The sequence below is a fragment of the Rhinolophus sinicus genome, linkage group LG05 (assembly GCF_036562045.2).
Source record: "Rhinolophus sinicus isolate RSC01 linkage group LG05, ASM3656204v1, whole genome shotgun sequence".
In the NCBI taxonomy this organism is placed as follows: Eukaryota; Metazoa; Chordata; class Mammalia; order Chiroptera; family Rhinolophidae; genus Rhinolophus; species Rhinolophus sinicus.
In genome coordinates, this window is record NC_133755.1 from 131,413,618 (window position 1) to 131,426,746 (window position 13,129).

General features: G+C 39.6%; 1 protein-coding gene across 3 annotated transcripts in view; it reads right to left on the reverse strand.

The window, feature by feature from the left end:
• MCHR2 (melanin concentrating hormone receptor 2) overlaps positions 1–9,540 on the reverse strand; it is a 36,252-nt gene extending 26,712 nt beyond the window's left edge. Inside the window, exon 1 of one of the 3 annotated variants that reach the window (XM_074333332.1) lies at positions 9,386–9,540. The gene's annotated coding sequence lies outside the window, so the exon portion shown is untranslated. Of the gene's footprint in view, positions 1–9,056; positions 9,167–9,224; positions 9,362–9,385 lie in introns of those variants that run through there. The other 2 variants (XM_019738867.2, XM_019738869.2) reach the window with 2 other exon arrangements.
• Between the last annotated feature and the right edge of the window lie 3,589 nt (positions 9,541–13,129).

Genomic DNA, 13,129 nt, shown 5'->3' on the forward strand with positions numbered 1-13,129 from the left:
ACACTGTAATCAATGTAGCCTAAACGACTGAACCTTATGTTCACTCCTGACTGATACAAAGGCATTTCACTGTTTATCCCAAACATTCATAGCATCCTTCATTTGTCTTCTTTTTCTAACCAGAGAGAAGTTTCTCCCCACTAAAACAATGAAGGAATTGGATTTCAGAGCTAGTTGTGGGTATGCAGACAAGAACAGATATAGGAGATTCGTGGGTCCTGTAGCTTACACAGTGAAAAGGGATGCTCTTTAAGAAAAAACAAAGGAACAAATACCAATTGAAGTGCAAAGGTTTATTTAGAATGAGAAAAGCCGTGACAGCCCATTAGAAATTTTAAAAAACTAAACATTTCCAAAATACAAAATCCAGAAAAATAACATGATATTTTTATTAATTGCCTTATGACCCTGTACAACACATTTTGCCTACATGTTTTGGTGGCATAATCTTTAATTAGTTTTTCAAGTGGCAACGATTGTAAAGTATTGTCTGTCTCAGAATTCAGAATTTATAGCTTTGGCAAACTATGTGATTTTGCCTAAGCCTCAACCTTTTTACGTCTGAGATTTTTCAGTCTAGATAAAAACCAGTTATGATCTGGTGGACACCAACTCTGTGGGGAATTGGGGCATCTCATGTTGGCATTAGTGCCCTAGGAGATGAAGCCACTGATGGTGACCGATGGTGTGAAGGAGTAGGGCTGCTGTAGGCTCTACTTCTGTAGCCACAGCTACTCACAGCTCAGTTCTTCAAACCACCGCCTCCCATGCCCTTGTTCAAAAAATGCTGTCTTAGGTGTGGTCGCTGCAAGCTAGCCAAGAGTCTCAACTTTCATTCAGCATCACTTGTGGCTTTTTGACAGCATTCCCCAGCTACCTCGAATTTGGTGATGAACCTACCTGACCTCCTGGTGTTTTGACGTCCCCATGTCCTACGTCAGCTCACATTCAGGCAGCTTCTTTTGTTCCAGCACCTTCCAGTCTCCTCACACAGACTGCTCAAGCCTTGCTAAGGTAAAGGGGTGCTGGTTGGAATCCAGGGTCTGCTGCTTAAATTCGTTTTCCCTTTAATTTAAGGGATTGGCATGGTTTGCTAGTGTTCTTGTCTCACACACTTGCTGGCCTTTTGCCAAGCACACCTCTTTGTCAGCAACTCACACATGCCACAACATCAAGAGATCTTAGGCTTATAGAGGCCATAATGCTAATACTTACCTGATGTTTTGTCTTTTGACTTTAATTTTACTTTTATCATGAAGTTATATTGAGTGAATTTGGTTTCAGTAAATGCTTAACTTTTGATAGACAATAAGGTCTGGGATATATTCTGATGTGCTATCCCACTCATGCATGAATCACTCTCAAAATGTGTGAATGAAAATTAGTTTTCTTCCCCTCAAGCAATATCTAACATTTTAATTAGCATGTTCAACATCTCCTTTGACCTTGAACTATATTGGCTGAAAGGGAAGGTTTTTTGTGAATTTGAAAACAGGTTACAGAGTCCAAACACTCACGTTCTAGGCCTTCTTTTCTAAACTCTTTAGATCCTTAGGGAAACTTAAGTTCATCATTTTGCTAGAGAAGCTGGAAAGAAATTTTGAAGGGAAATATACTCTTTGCTTAGGAAGAACAGAGTATCTATGAGACTGTGCGTGGGAGTTGTGGTATCAGAGGCATGCAGCATCATTACTTTCAGGAGTCCTGTACACTTTTGCTTTTATGAACTGCTTACTCCATAAAAAGTGTTAAAAATTCTATTTTATAATTGCATTAGTAAAACGACAAATACAATCCAGGTTGTATTCCATATATATATATATATATATATATATATATATATATATATATATATATATATATATATATATATATATAATTTAAAAGAAATTAAAACATTTTCATTGGCCTCTAAAGGTATTGTGGGCCCTGGGCACTGTGCATTTTGTGCCTAATGGATAAATCAGTTCTACTTGTTACATTAAAAAAATATAGAAAAGTATTAAATTAGAAACTAAAAATGCCAAACTGTTCCTACAGCTTTGAATGAAAAAGACTCACTTAAAAACAAGGTTATTACTAGTTATTTCAACCACAGTGATGTTCACTAGATAGTAAATATAATTTGTCACACTAACATGCGATCTTAGGCCATATCATTACTTTCTGGAGATAAATGTAAACTGGATATAAATATTTCTAACATGTGGTAAACTTAAGAATTATACTCCATTTAGGAAGATGTGTATTTTTGTTCTACATGTTACCTCTGTTTAATTTTATATGCTACTTTTCTATTTTAATTCTTTTGATATTAGCTCTTAGTTCTTTAATCTGGGCAATAATAACATTAGCATATTTCCTTTACCTTGCTCCTTTCCTTCTGGCCCTCCACTACTCAATTTTGGTCAAGACACTGTATTTTTAGTTTTTAGCTTTGTATATTTTAAAGTTCTTATATTTTAAATACTTGTTTTGTCAGCTGAATGACATATTCTTTGATTCACATTTATTACACATGAAACCATAAGTGAATTTACTCTACCTACTTTTTTCTTTTTTCCTCATCTAATTTTTGATAGGTATGTAATTAAAAACTTTTCAGGGCATGTTGCATGCTGCCCTCATCCCTACACTTACTTTAGGGTTGGTTCTACAATTAAATACACTCCATGCTCACTTCTACTCCTTTTGCTTTAGGTTAAGGAATTTCCAAAAAGCTACACAGAAAGTAGGTGGCAGAGCCAGTGTTTTAAAACAAAGTTTGACAGAATATTTCATTTTCCACTACTTCATGCCTTTTTTAAAAGTAGAAACACACACACACACACACACACACACACACACACACACACACACACTGAAAAGATAAACTATATGAAAGCAAAAGACATCAAGATAGTACATGGAAAAATAAGCAAAATATAAAAAGAGGTGAAAATGAAACATAATAAAATAGAAACAAATGGATAAATATATGAAAGAAACTAACAGTAACTTCAATGGCATAAAACAGGCAAAAGTAAATGTTTAAAACATTTTGTACCCATGTAAAAATGTTTTAAACATTTTTACATGGGTACAAAATGTTATATATTTCTTGACAAGATCTTTATGAGCCAATAATAAATAAAAGGCAAGAAAAGATTAACAAACCTATAGAGGGTTAACCTTTTTTTCCAAAAGGCATTAAAATAGACAGCAGGTTAGGTTAAAAATCATTATATAATCTATATCTCTTGAATAAAGGCAGCAATAGACTCTAGCAGAACATTTAGCCCATTTGCTCCCATAAGGGATAGGTTTCTCACAAGAGATTTCTGCTTTGGTTTTCTTTGACTGGTATGTAGATCATTCGGGATGCCATCAACTGCCATCTTCAGAAGATTCAACCCTAATAGCTTAAACATAACAGGGAAATCCAGAGACAGGGTGGTAGTCCCAAGATTGTTTATTTCAGGGGACTTAATGGGGACCTCAAGATTCTAGGGTCTTTCCATTTTTCTCTATTGCAGCCACCCTCATCAGGTTAGCTTTTTCTCAAGGCTGATGCACTCAAGGATATGAGATGGGTGTAGCAGCTCCAAACCCCGCATCATCACATAACCACAACAGAGGCCAGAAAAGAAACCATCACTTCTTTATGGACATTTTAAAGAATGTGTAATCCTTTCCGAGTGGCCTCTCTGGCAGACTTCTTCAAAAGTATCAATGGCTGGAATTGTGTCATATGCTCATTGCTAAACTGAGCAACGGTAAGAGGAGTGCAATTACAGTTATTGCTCTAACGTAAGGTACATTCCCCCTACCCCTGCTCCTATGGCTACGCATGGACACAGACTCACCTGAAGCACATAGCCCCCCAAACCTAATACAAGGAATCATCACCCCACAGCATTTGTCATAGATGGAGACAGAACAGAGATGTCACTCTTCATCCTCTACCAGTCTGTCTCTCACTTTTGACTCTCAAATGCCAGTCAAGGTCAAGACTGGCTGGGCGAGGACATACAACTTTATCTTTTTTGTGTATATCCTGGAGCAGCTGATAGTTTGGGGCACATGTTGCTACCCTTTTCCATATAATGAATTACACACTGGATTTCTCTTCAAAAATGGCCATAATGAAGTATTAACCTATGACTAATGTTCAATTCTTATGGTATTTATGAGTCAGTAAACAGACCGACCTTAAAGTCTCCATGAGCTAGATGGATATGTACACACACATATGTGCAGTCACACTCACAAACACACCTGTGATTCCAGTGAGAAAAAGAAATATAAAGCACATGTTAAAAACAAGCCTTTCCAATGGTTGAAGAGGGTCCAAGATCATATGTACAGAAATACAGGCAAATTTAAAATTACTTCCTAGATATTCATAAAAAAAGGAAAGACACAAAAGCCAACACGGAGAAGTAAAATGTTAATTATAATAATAAGCAAAATTTATTGAACGTAATGTGCCAGACACTATACTCAGCTCCTTACGTACATTATCTCATTTATTTCTCACAATAACATTCAGAGGCGAATAGTACTATATATTTATTTTGAAAAAGGAATGCTAATGCTACGAGAACAAGGACACCGCTCAGGTCACTCTGTGAGTGAGTGACTGGGCCAAAGATCGAGCCCAGCTCTGCTGCCTCGAACGCTGTGTGGTTGACCTTTGATATCACCCTGAAAAGATTGTGAGAACAATCACACACGGTCCCTGAAATGTCTCCTCCCTCTTTAGAGGCCCAAACTGCTCCGAAAAGCTGCTTGGACATTGTGTTTATAGATTGTCATTACTGCCTGAAAACAACCAAGAAATATTTTTAGAAAATTATGCGTCTCTGATATCGAAGCTCTTTATACAGAACAACCTGTATAAATAAATTCCCCTTATAACTTTGAAACTATGAAATATTTTAAGTGGAATATATGCAATGAAATGCGTTAATGGTATAAAATTTTATGCCATTTTTACTTGAAAAGATGTTTTCATGTGTGTTCTGTGAAATAATCTTCCCCCAAAAGAACAGCTTCTCTTATAAATTTCTAAAGAATTTTAGTTGGAGGAAAAATTCACCTAGACTTTTAAAAAGAGTGGCAGTACATGGTTTTTATTTTTATATTTTTAAGAGTAGAAGCATTATTCATGCAAATATATTTGTAAAAGTATATTTTTGCAAGTACATTAGCCTATATATTATATAAGCCTATATACTAAAAAAAAAACAAAACAAAAAAACCCCAAACTCAGTTCCATCTTAATGAAACTGAATGATCAGAGAATTATAAAATAAGTAACCCAATTATTTAGAAAATTTGGGACATCAGGTATATTTAGGACAGGGTGGAACCCAGTTGATGACACTTCAGTGTTTTTTTGTTTTGTTTATGGAATTTATTTTGAGTTTTTAAAAAATTATAATTTGCTATTTGCTTGTTTTTAAAGAATAGGTAACAAAATTATTACATAAACAATAAATAATAAATTCAGCTACATCACATAACTTCATGGAGAGAGGGCATCTGTAGCACAGAGGGGAAATCATTCAAAAGGGGCCTGCAAGATTTCCAGAACTTCTCTGTTGATTTCTCTGCTCTCATTTGGGCAACGATTTCAATTCTTATGAGGTGATTTTAATGAAGGCACAGAAATTATGATGGAAGGATCTTTCCCACTCTATATATACAGGAGGCTGAACAGTATACATAAGAAGATCCAAACCTGTACTGTAGAGTATTTTTATAAGTGTGTTTGAGCCCAAACTGACAATACTGAGAAGCAAAATATTAAATGCTCTAATGTTTCAAAGCTTTGCAATGTAATTGTACTTAACTTATATCCTTCAAAATTAGGGTAATTAGCTGTTAAATGTATGAGACTTGAGTTCAGTGTGGCAAAAGCTTTGCCAGTGTTTTGCATGCTTAATATAAATCCCCAAGGATAAAACCCCTCTCATGAAGCAAGGTTTCAATCTAGGTCTCTCAGAATACTAGAGTCGCAAGATAAACACAATATTTTCCGTGTGTTACTCTGTGTGTGTGTGTGTGTGTGTGTGTGTGTGTGTGTGTGTGTGTATGTATGTGTTTATTGCAATAGGTGATTTGATAACCATGCCAAATACTGGGATCTATGAACAACTCTATTAGACTTGAGTACATAGAAAGACTTCAGAATTTTATTTTAATTAAATTAAATGGGCCATGGAGCTATTCTGTCTATAATGAAATACATGATTGTGCTGCATGGTAATTAGCTGTAAGTCATCAGAAACTTACAAAATGATGTCATTTTGTCAGCATTAATATTACACAATGAAATCTCATTTTACAAAACTTCTCTGTAATCATAAAGTTTTCCCTGAATAAGAACCATTCTCTCTCTTCTTCTTTCTTTCTCTGTCTCCTCTTTTTCCTTTTCCTCCTTCCCATTCCTGAAACAGAGGGACCCAAATTCTGCCCAAGCATTTACACTCATTCACTCTTTCCTTCCCACCATTGTGAGGGGATCCAGCTGCTTGAAAGCACCAGACCCTGAATTTTGCAGACTTTGAAGCCATGCTGAGTTTGGGTCCTTAGATGTGCATCTCCTGTTTTGTTTGGAGGAGCCTTTATAACATCTTCAATTGTGTGGGTGTGGGATTAAAAGAAGAAACCCAGGCATGAGGTGACAGGGTGTACCCTTGGAGAGAAAGGACACATGCCAATGGTTCTGGAAACCTAGCATTTGACAGTTTGGGATCTGAGGATTGAGTGTCAGGATGGAGAGAATGGGTGGGGAAAGGCGGGAGCAGAGCAGCCTACAGGGTCCAATACTTCTTGAAAAGACTCCAGGTGTCTATACATGTCCCTGCATGCCTGGGGCATCAATTTTGGCAGATTCAACCCAAGCTCCTCCTCCTCAGGAAAGCTGGGATATTGAGAGTGAGAACAGAGCCACTGTAGTTTTTCTCACCAGCCTTTACAAGAGAAGCATGTGTACCTTCTTGGAGGAGTCACACAGATTAGGGCCTAATTTTAGCCCTGTCACTTTTTAGCTGTATGTATTCAAGTACCTAGGTAGTCACCAACCTTTCTGAGCCCTACTTTTCCCATTGATGGTTTCCTTATTGCTGAAGTGGGAATAATGCTCTCTACTTTACATAGTTAATGTGAGGATTTAGTGAAATGAAGCACCTAAGCATTGCTTAAAGCAGAGTAGGCTCCTGACAAAATTTGTTTTCTTTTCTTCAGTCCTGAAGCATAAACAAAGATTCCCCCTTTACCTTCCCCATCCCCCAGCTTTCTTCAATTTCCCCCACCTATATTTATTTCATTTCTCTTCTGAGGATCAGAATATTAAAAATAAATGCACAAGGGATTGGGGGTGAGTACGTTTGAGACAGAAGATAAGCAACAGCCTTTGGTTCCTTCCAGCTGGGTTGCAGGAGGGAATGTCCCAGTGGGGTAGGGGATTCATGGTGAAAGGCAGAGGATCCTGGTGTCTTCAGGGAACAAGAACACTTCCCATCCTTTGTCTTTTGTGGAGTGGGAGCTGTGACTGTCCTGCCCAGTGCACCTTGGGCCTCTGACAGATCAGACACTGCCCCCACCATCAGATCTTAGAGGTTTCTGTGCAGGACAGCTCTGCTGGTGATTTGGGGGCCTTTGGTAGGACAATTGCTGCACCTGACACATTTAGCCCATCAGTTGTGTTAAGTGCTACAGGCTTGCCTCTCAAAACTGGACTTACCACTATACTGCAATAGTCTTCCCCCAGATCCATTTCTGATGTTTGAGGAAAGCTAAGCTGATCTTAAAAATGAAATTGGTTCTCTCACAGCATCTTAGACCCACACAACCATTCTTGGCTCCTCTTTAAAGGACCTGGTGGTTTTCCTTTCCTACTCAATCTCTGTTTAACAGTCTTCATTAATATTTCAGAAACATTAGGTAGCCTGTGCATTGATGGTACTTTATTTCCCAGGCTAGACTAACACTTTTCTTGGAATTTGATTGCTTTGGGCAGTTTAACAACCTGTGCTAGGCTGAGAGTCAAACATTATTGCCCTTGTAATTATCTTGTCAAAGCCAAGAGATGATAGATGAAGGTATGTCTGCTCTGCAAAAGGCCAATTCAGTTTTGACATTAACAGACGTCGTGATCCAAATAAAATACAAACAATGGGCTAGCCACTCAATCCAATCATATCCAGTCAGTCATCACCCCCTCTCCACATCTCTACCCACTAAGTTATACTGACAAATAGATTCTTTAAGTAGGAACTGCAATATTAAAAAGTTAGAAAACATTCAATGAAAATACCCCACCCCCAAATTTGCACTGAGCTAGTAAGTTCAGTGAAATTTCTGTGCATGCACCAAAGGGAAACAATTCCATGTTTAGGACTGTTTCTTTAGTAGTAGCTTCAGAAGCGTTTTAATAAGAAGATTCCACTACAAATAAAGACATCAGACTTTGGGGCAAAACCTTATTAAGAAGTAGAAGGAAGCACATTTCTCTTTCATTGCTAAAGAGCTTTTAGGAAGAATTTCTCAAAGGCTCTAAAAAGCCCCAGGCTGATCTGCAAAAGCCCCGCCCCCCCTTCCCATTCTCTCTGGTTCCTTGACAGCCGCTAACTTTCTAAGGGCATCCAAGGAGTACAGATGACATTGCAAGCTTCAGGTGACTTGTGAGTAATATCAAGTTAACCGAGTGCTGAGGGGGCTTCAAAGCAGGCCGCCCAAAGGCGCTAAAGAGGGACACAGGGATTTACCTGGGTGAGGAACTGTATTGAGCTTTTCTAGTTCAGAAAAAGCCTCCTGAACTGTTAGGAAACACAACCAGTTATCAATGCCTCGCCTTCGCCGCTCTATTTCCGCCTGTTTACTCCAGGAAAGACCTGGGTGCACCAGCTCCGCGCCCTCCAGCTCTGAGCTGAGGCTGCTCCTTCCCTGAGAGCCATTCTGCCTTTCTTTTCCCACCTGCATTTCCATTTTCTTTGCTGAATATGAAACCAGCCGGCCACCCGCCCCACTGCATTCCGCAGGTGCCCCCTCAGAAGCACACTCTGTACCTTCCAGGGCTGGAGAGAAGATGCTCACAGAGATCGGACACCTATAGATGACCCGCCCCTTGGGAGCAGCGGCGGGTGGAGCCCGCGCCGGACGGTCCCCCTGCGCTGCCCGCCGCACCCCACTCTCCGCGCTCCCCGCCCCTGAACTCCCGCACGCAGCAACGTCACCTGAGTGCTCACAGTTCTCCCACCCGGGCAGTGACACGGTGACAAGCAGCCCGCACCCCTTCTCTGCGGGGCTGCGGGCCTACCCGACAAGCTGCGGAAAGGTGGAGAGGAGTGGGAGGGTCTGGATCCCGACCGCAGTCTGCGACAGATTGGGAACCAACCTTTTCTCCATTTCCAAAGGGGGTGTCAGAAAAAAAATAAAACAACAACGGTCCAGCCCCAAACGGCGGTCTTACTCTTGCCACTTAAAGCACGCTTCATCCAATCAGCGCACCTTCATTGAGCGCCTATGGTATGCCCTGGCGCTCTTCTAGGAACTGGGGAGGTCGTAGAGAATAAAATGTTAACACATCTCTGCTCTCCAGGAGCTTGCTTTTTTCAAGTGAGTGTGGTAGTCACGTAGGTTCCTGTGAACCCTTGTTAAGTGCTTTCGGCAAAGGAGTGAAGGAATAGAAATCCGACCTTCTTTTTATTTCAGCAAATGTTTACTGATGTCCCAAAGATTCAAAGGAAGGGAGGGGGAGGGAGAGAAGGAAGGAGCGAGGGAAGTGGAAACCTGTAATTCCACCAAGGAACTAGTAGGAATTTTGGCTTAGCCTTCTTAAATCTCATTGGTATCCCCCAAAATGTTAAGTCAACCCAGCAAAACTCCTTGATAATGACAGCAAGCTTCATGTTTTCCCCTTGATCAAATCTATTGGCCTCAGTTGTTACTTAGCAAAATGAGGTGACATCTGTAAAGCTGGAGCTGGACCATTTCTTCTTACCCCAGGGAGCCTCATAGGGTTTAAAGACAGACAGCCCAAATTCCATCCCAGTATCATCACTGACTATTAGGCGTATGACTTTGGGCAGCTTCGTCAATGCATCTAATCCTCAGTTGCTTCTTCTATAAATTGAGGGTTCTAATATTTTCCTCCTGGGGTTGCTGGGAGGCTTCAGGGGATGACATATGCAAAAGCACTGAAACTGGCCTGGCATGTAATGCGTGCTCAGTAAGTGGTCCCTATGGTAATTAATTATGATTATAACACCTTTCAGAATCTTTTCTCCTTCTGTAATCTGAATAGTCAGAGTGCCTGGTGAAATGTCACGTATTTACACATTAAATTAGAAAAAAATCAGAAAAACTTGAGAGATTGGCGAAATTGGCTCCAAAATTCAACAGATTAGAATTTTTAAAAGCAAGTATAGAGTCATTTGATTATACATTTTAGAACTGGAGGTACCTTAGAGTTAGTGTTTTATGCAAAAATATACTGTCTCTAAATGAATATATGCTCCAAAATCTCTCAAAGAAAAACCACAGGAATGAGTATGAGGAATGGAATTTAGAGATAATTTAAAGAGAGTTCAAAGTGGGAGAACTTGTGGCCAAGATCCTAGAAGGGTGTGGGGGCTGTTCGTAAACGTGAAGTGAGATAGCATGGCAGCATTTTTGAGGAAAGGAAAAAAAAGAAAGAAAAACAGAAATCACCACCTGATCCATCTCTTAGGCTGATTCTAATCTGTTATCGAAACTTCTGTAATACCCTTGTCACAAAGCATGTTGTATTTCTCTGATAATATAAAAATGCAGTCCACTATGAGGTCATACACCTCACATTTTCTCCAAGTTAAATTCTTGAAGTTTATCTCGTTCAACTTTTTTACTCCGACCAGATTTTGAGTCTTTTCCAGGGTGGCTTGTCTTGCATTTCTTACCTGGAGGCATCCATCTTAAAAAGTCCAGAGTCTCTGCGATAATAATTTTGCCATTTCAATCCTTTGTTCCCGTGATTGATAATGATGATGACAATCAAATCCTATCTAACTGTGTACTCTACATGAGGATGAACACATCTCTTTTTGTTGTTGTTGCCATATTGTAAAAGTTAAACCAATTTTTTTTTCCTAGCCCAGTATGTTGCATTGTGATTTACAAGGTATTGGTAGCTAAAAGGCCTGTACTAGAGACCACTATTGAGGAAAATGTCATCATATGAAATTTAATTGCATCCTTGATTATGTTTGACAATTTCCACAGATGTCGATGGAGGATATGTGACCTCATCTTGTCTTCTGGTGGCACATTTATATATACTAGGTTGGTGCAAAAGTAATTGCAGTTTAAAAGGTTAAACATAATTGCAAAAACCAGAATTACTTTTGTACCAACCTACTACTTTAAAGTGTCATTATGTATATGATTTATCTTATAACAACTCTGGAAAGTACACAGGATGGGATGGGTGTTATCCCATTTTACTAATAAAGAAAGTGAGATTGAGATAAAAGTTAAAATAAATGATAGACAGTGAAGTGAAGGCTGAACCAGGAATAGAATCCTGTCCAGTTCTTAACTCTAAACTGAGTTCTTTTGATGATGTTACCTGCTTTGGAGAGTGCTAGAAGAGCCAGAACTCAGAGTTAAAACTCTGCACCTGAAACATCTGTGCCTTTTTTCTCAGCAGGATACGGGGTTGTGGTTTGAGACAAACGACTTCACTGCTATTGGTGGTGTGTGAGGGGAGCTGCTGCTGACCTGGTTTTGTTCCACTCTAGACCTAGACTTCTGACTCTGCTTATCAGGTAAACTTTCATCTTGTTCAAGAATTTTTGATGGGTTCATTGATTCTCGTTTTATAAAAGTAACAGAAGGAATGATTGATGACTGATCACACAAGCTGATGGGAACGAGGTGCATTATGCTCCATACATGTATATTCACAGAGTGTACGAGCACCCATTGGGGTCCTGGTGTCCATTTCTCTGCATTAAGGGACTGTTCAGGGACATCTCCATGCTGATCTGGCATGGCTTTCTTTTGAGGACGCTGGCCTGGATGTCACTTCTTTCCACAATCCGCCTGCTGTCAGCTCTACATTTACTCAAAGCACAGCCTCTGAGAACTGAGTCCTAATCACCTACTCCTGGGAGGATATGCCTCCCTCCAAAATGCTTTACAGTATTCTGGCTGAGGCTATGAAGAAGTGCTCTCTCTCTAAAATGGACACACAGTGTCCACATTCATGCTCGAGGTTGAATTCTTAATGAGCTGTGACAGTACAAAGGACTTTATACAGTCCCATTAGCAGGAAGCATCTTTCTCTCACAGCTATATGGTGGTGGATACCCATTCAGATTATGATGTTTTAAAGCATCTCACAAACTGCTGCATCTCAGGGTGTTGCTCTTTGATGATATTTTGTGCCCACGAATACGTGCATTGCATCAGCACCAATGAGATATTGCAATGTTTCTGAAAGTGTGCTCCACAGAACACTAATGCCATGAAATGGTCTATCAACAAATGGTTTTATGGTCATGACAGATTAAATTATTGATCCCATGTCTTTTATCCCTCCCTGGATCCCCTTCCTTGCAACGGCCTCATCATGGACAGAGCATATTTTATCATCCCTTTCCTTTGGGCTTGGCCCTGGAACTTGCTTTGTCCGGTTGAACGTGTGTTAAAGAGACAGTATGAGAATTCTAAGACTAACACTTAAGAGATATCATGCATTTTCACTGCCTCTTTCATACCTCTGCCCTTGCCTGAGAGGATCATGGTCTGGCTAGCCTGCTGGGCTGAGGAGGGTGAGAGATGTGTGGAATACCCAGATCCACAGACCTTCTGCTTAAAGCAGAGCTGTTTCAGTCAAATTGCAAATCTGTAAGAATAAATGATTGTTTTAAGTCACTGAGTTTGACATGGTTTGTCATCCAGAACTATTGTGGCCATAGATGACTGATATAATGGTCTAAAGAATTTGGGACACATAATATAATATATAATTGTCTCACTCCCTTTTTGAGAGTCATAATTCACATTGATGCATTAAAGACTCTGAGAAGAGCTGCATTAAACCATTACTTCCCAAACTTACTTTATTTTTGTACCTTCCTATCACAATAATATCTTA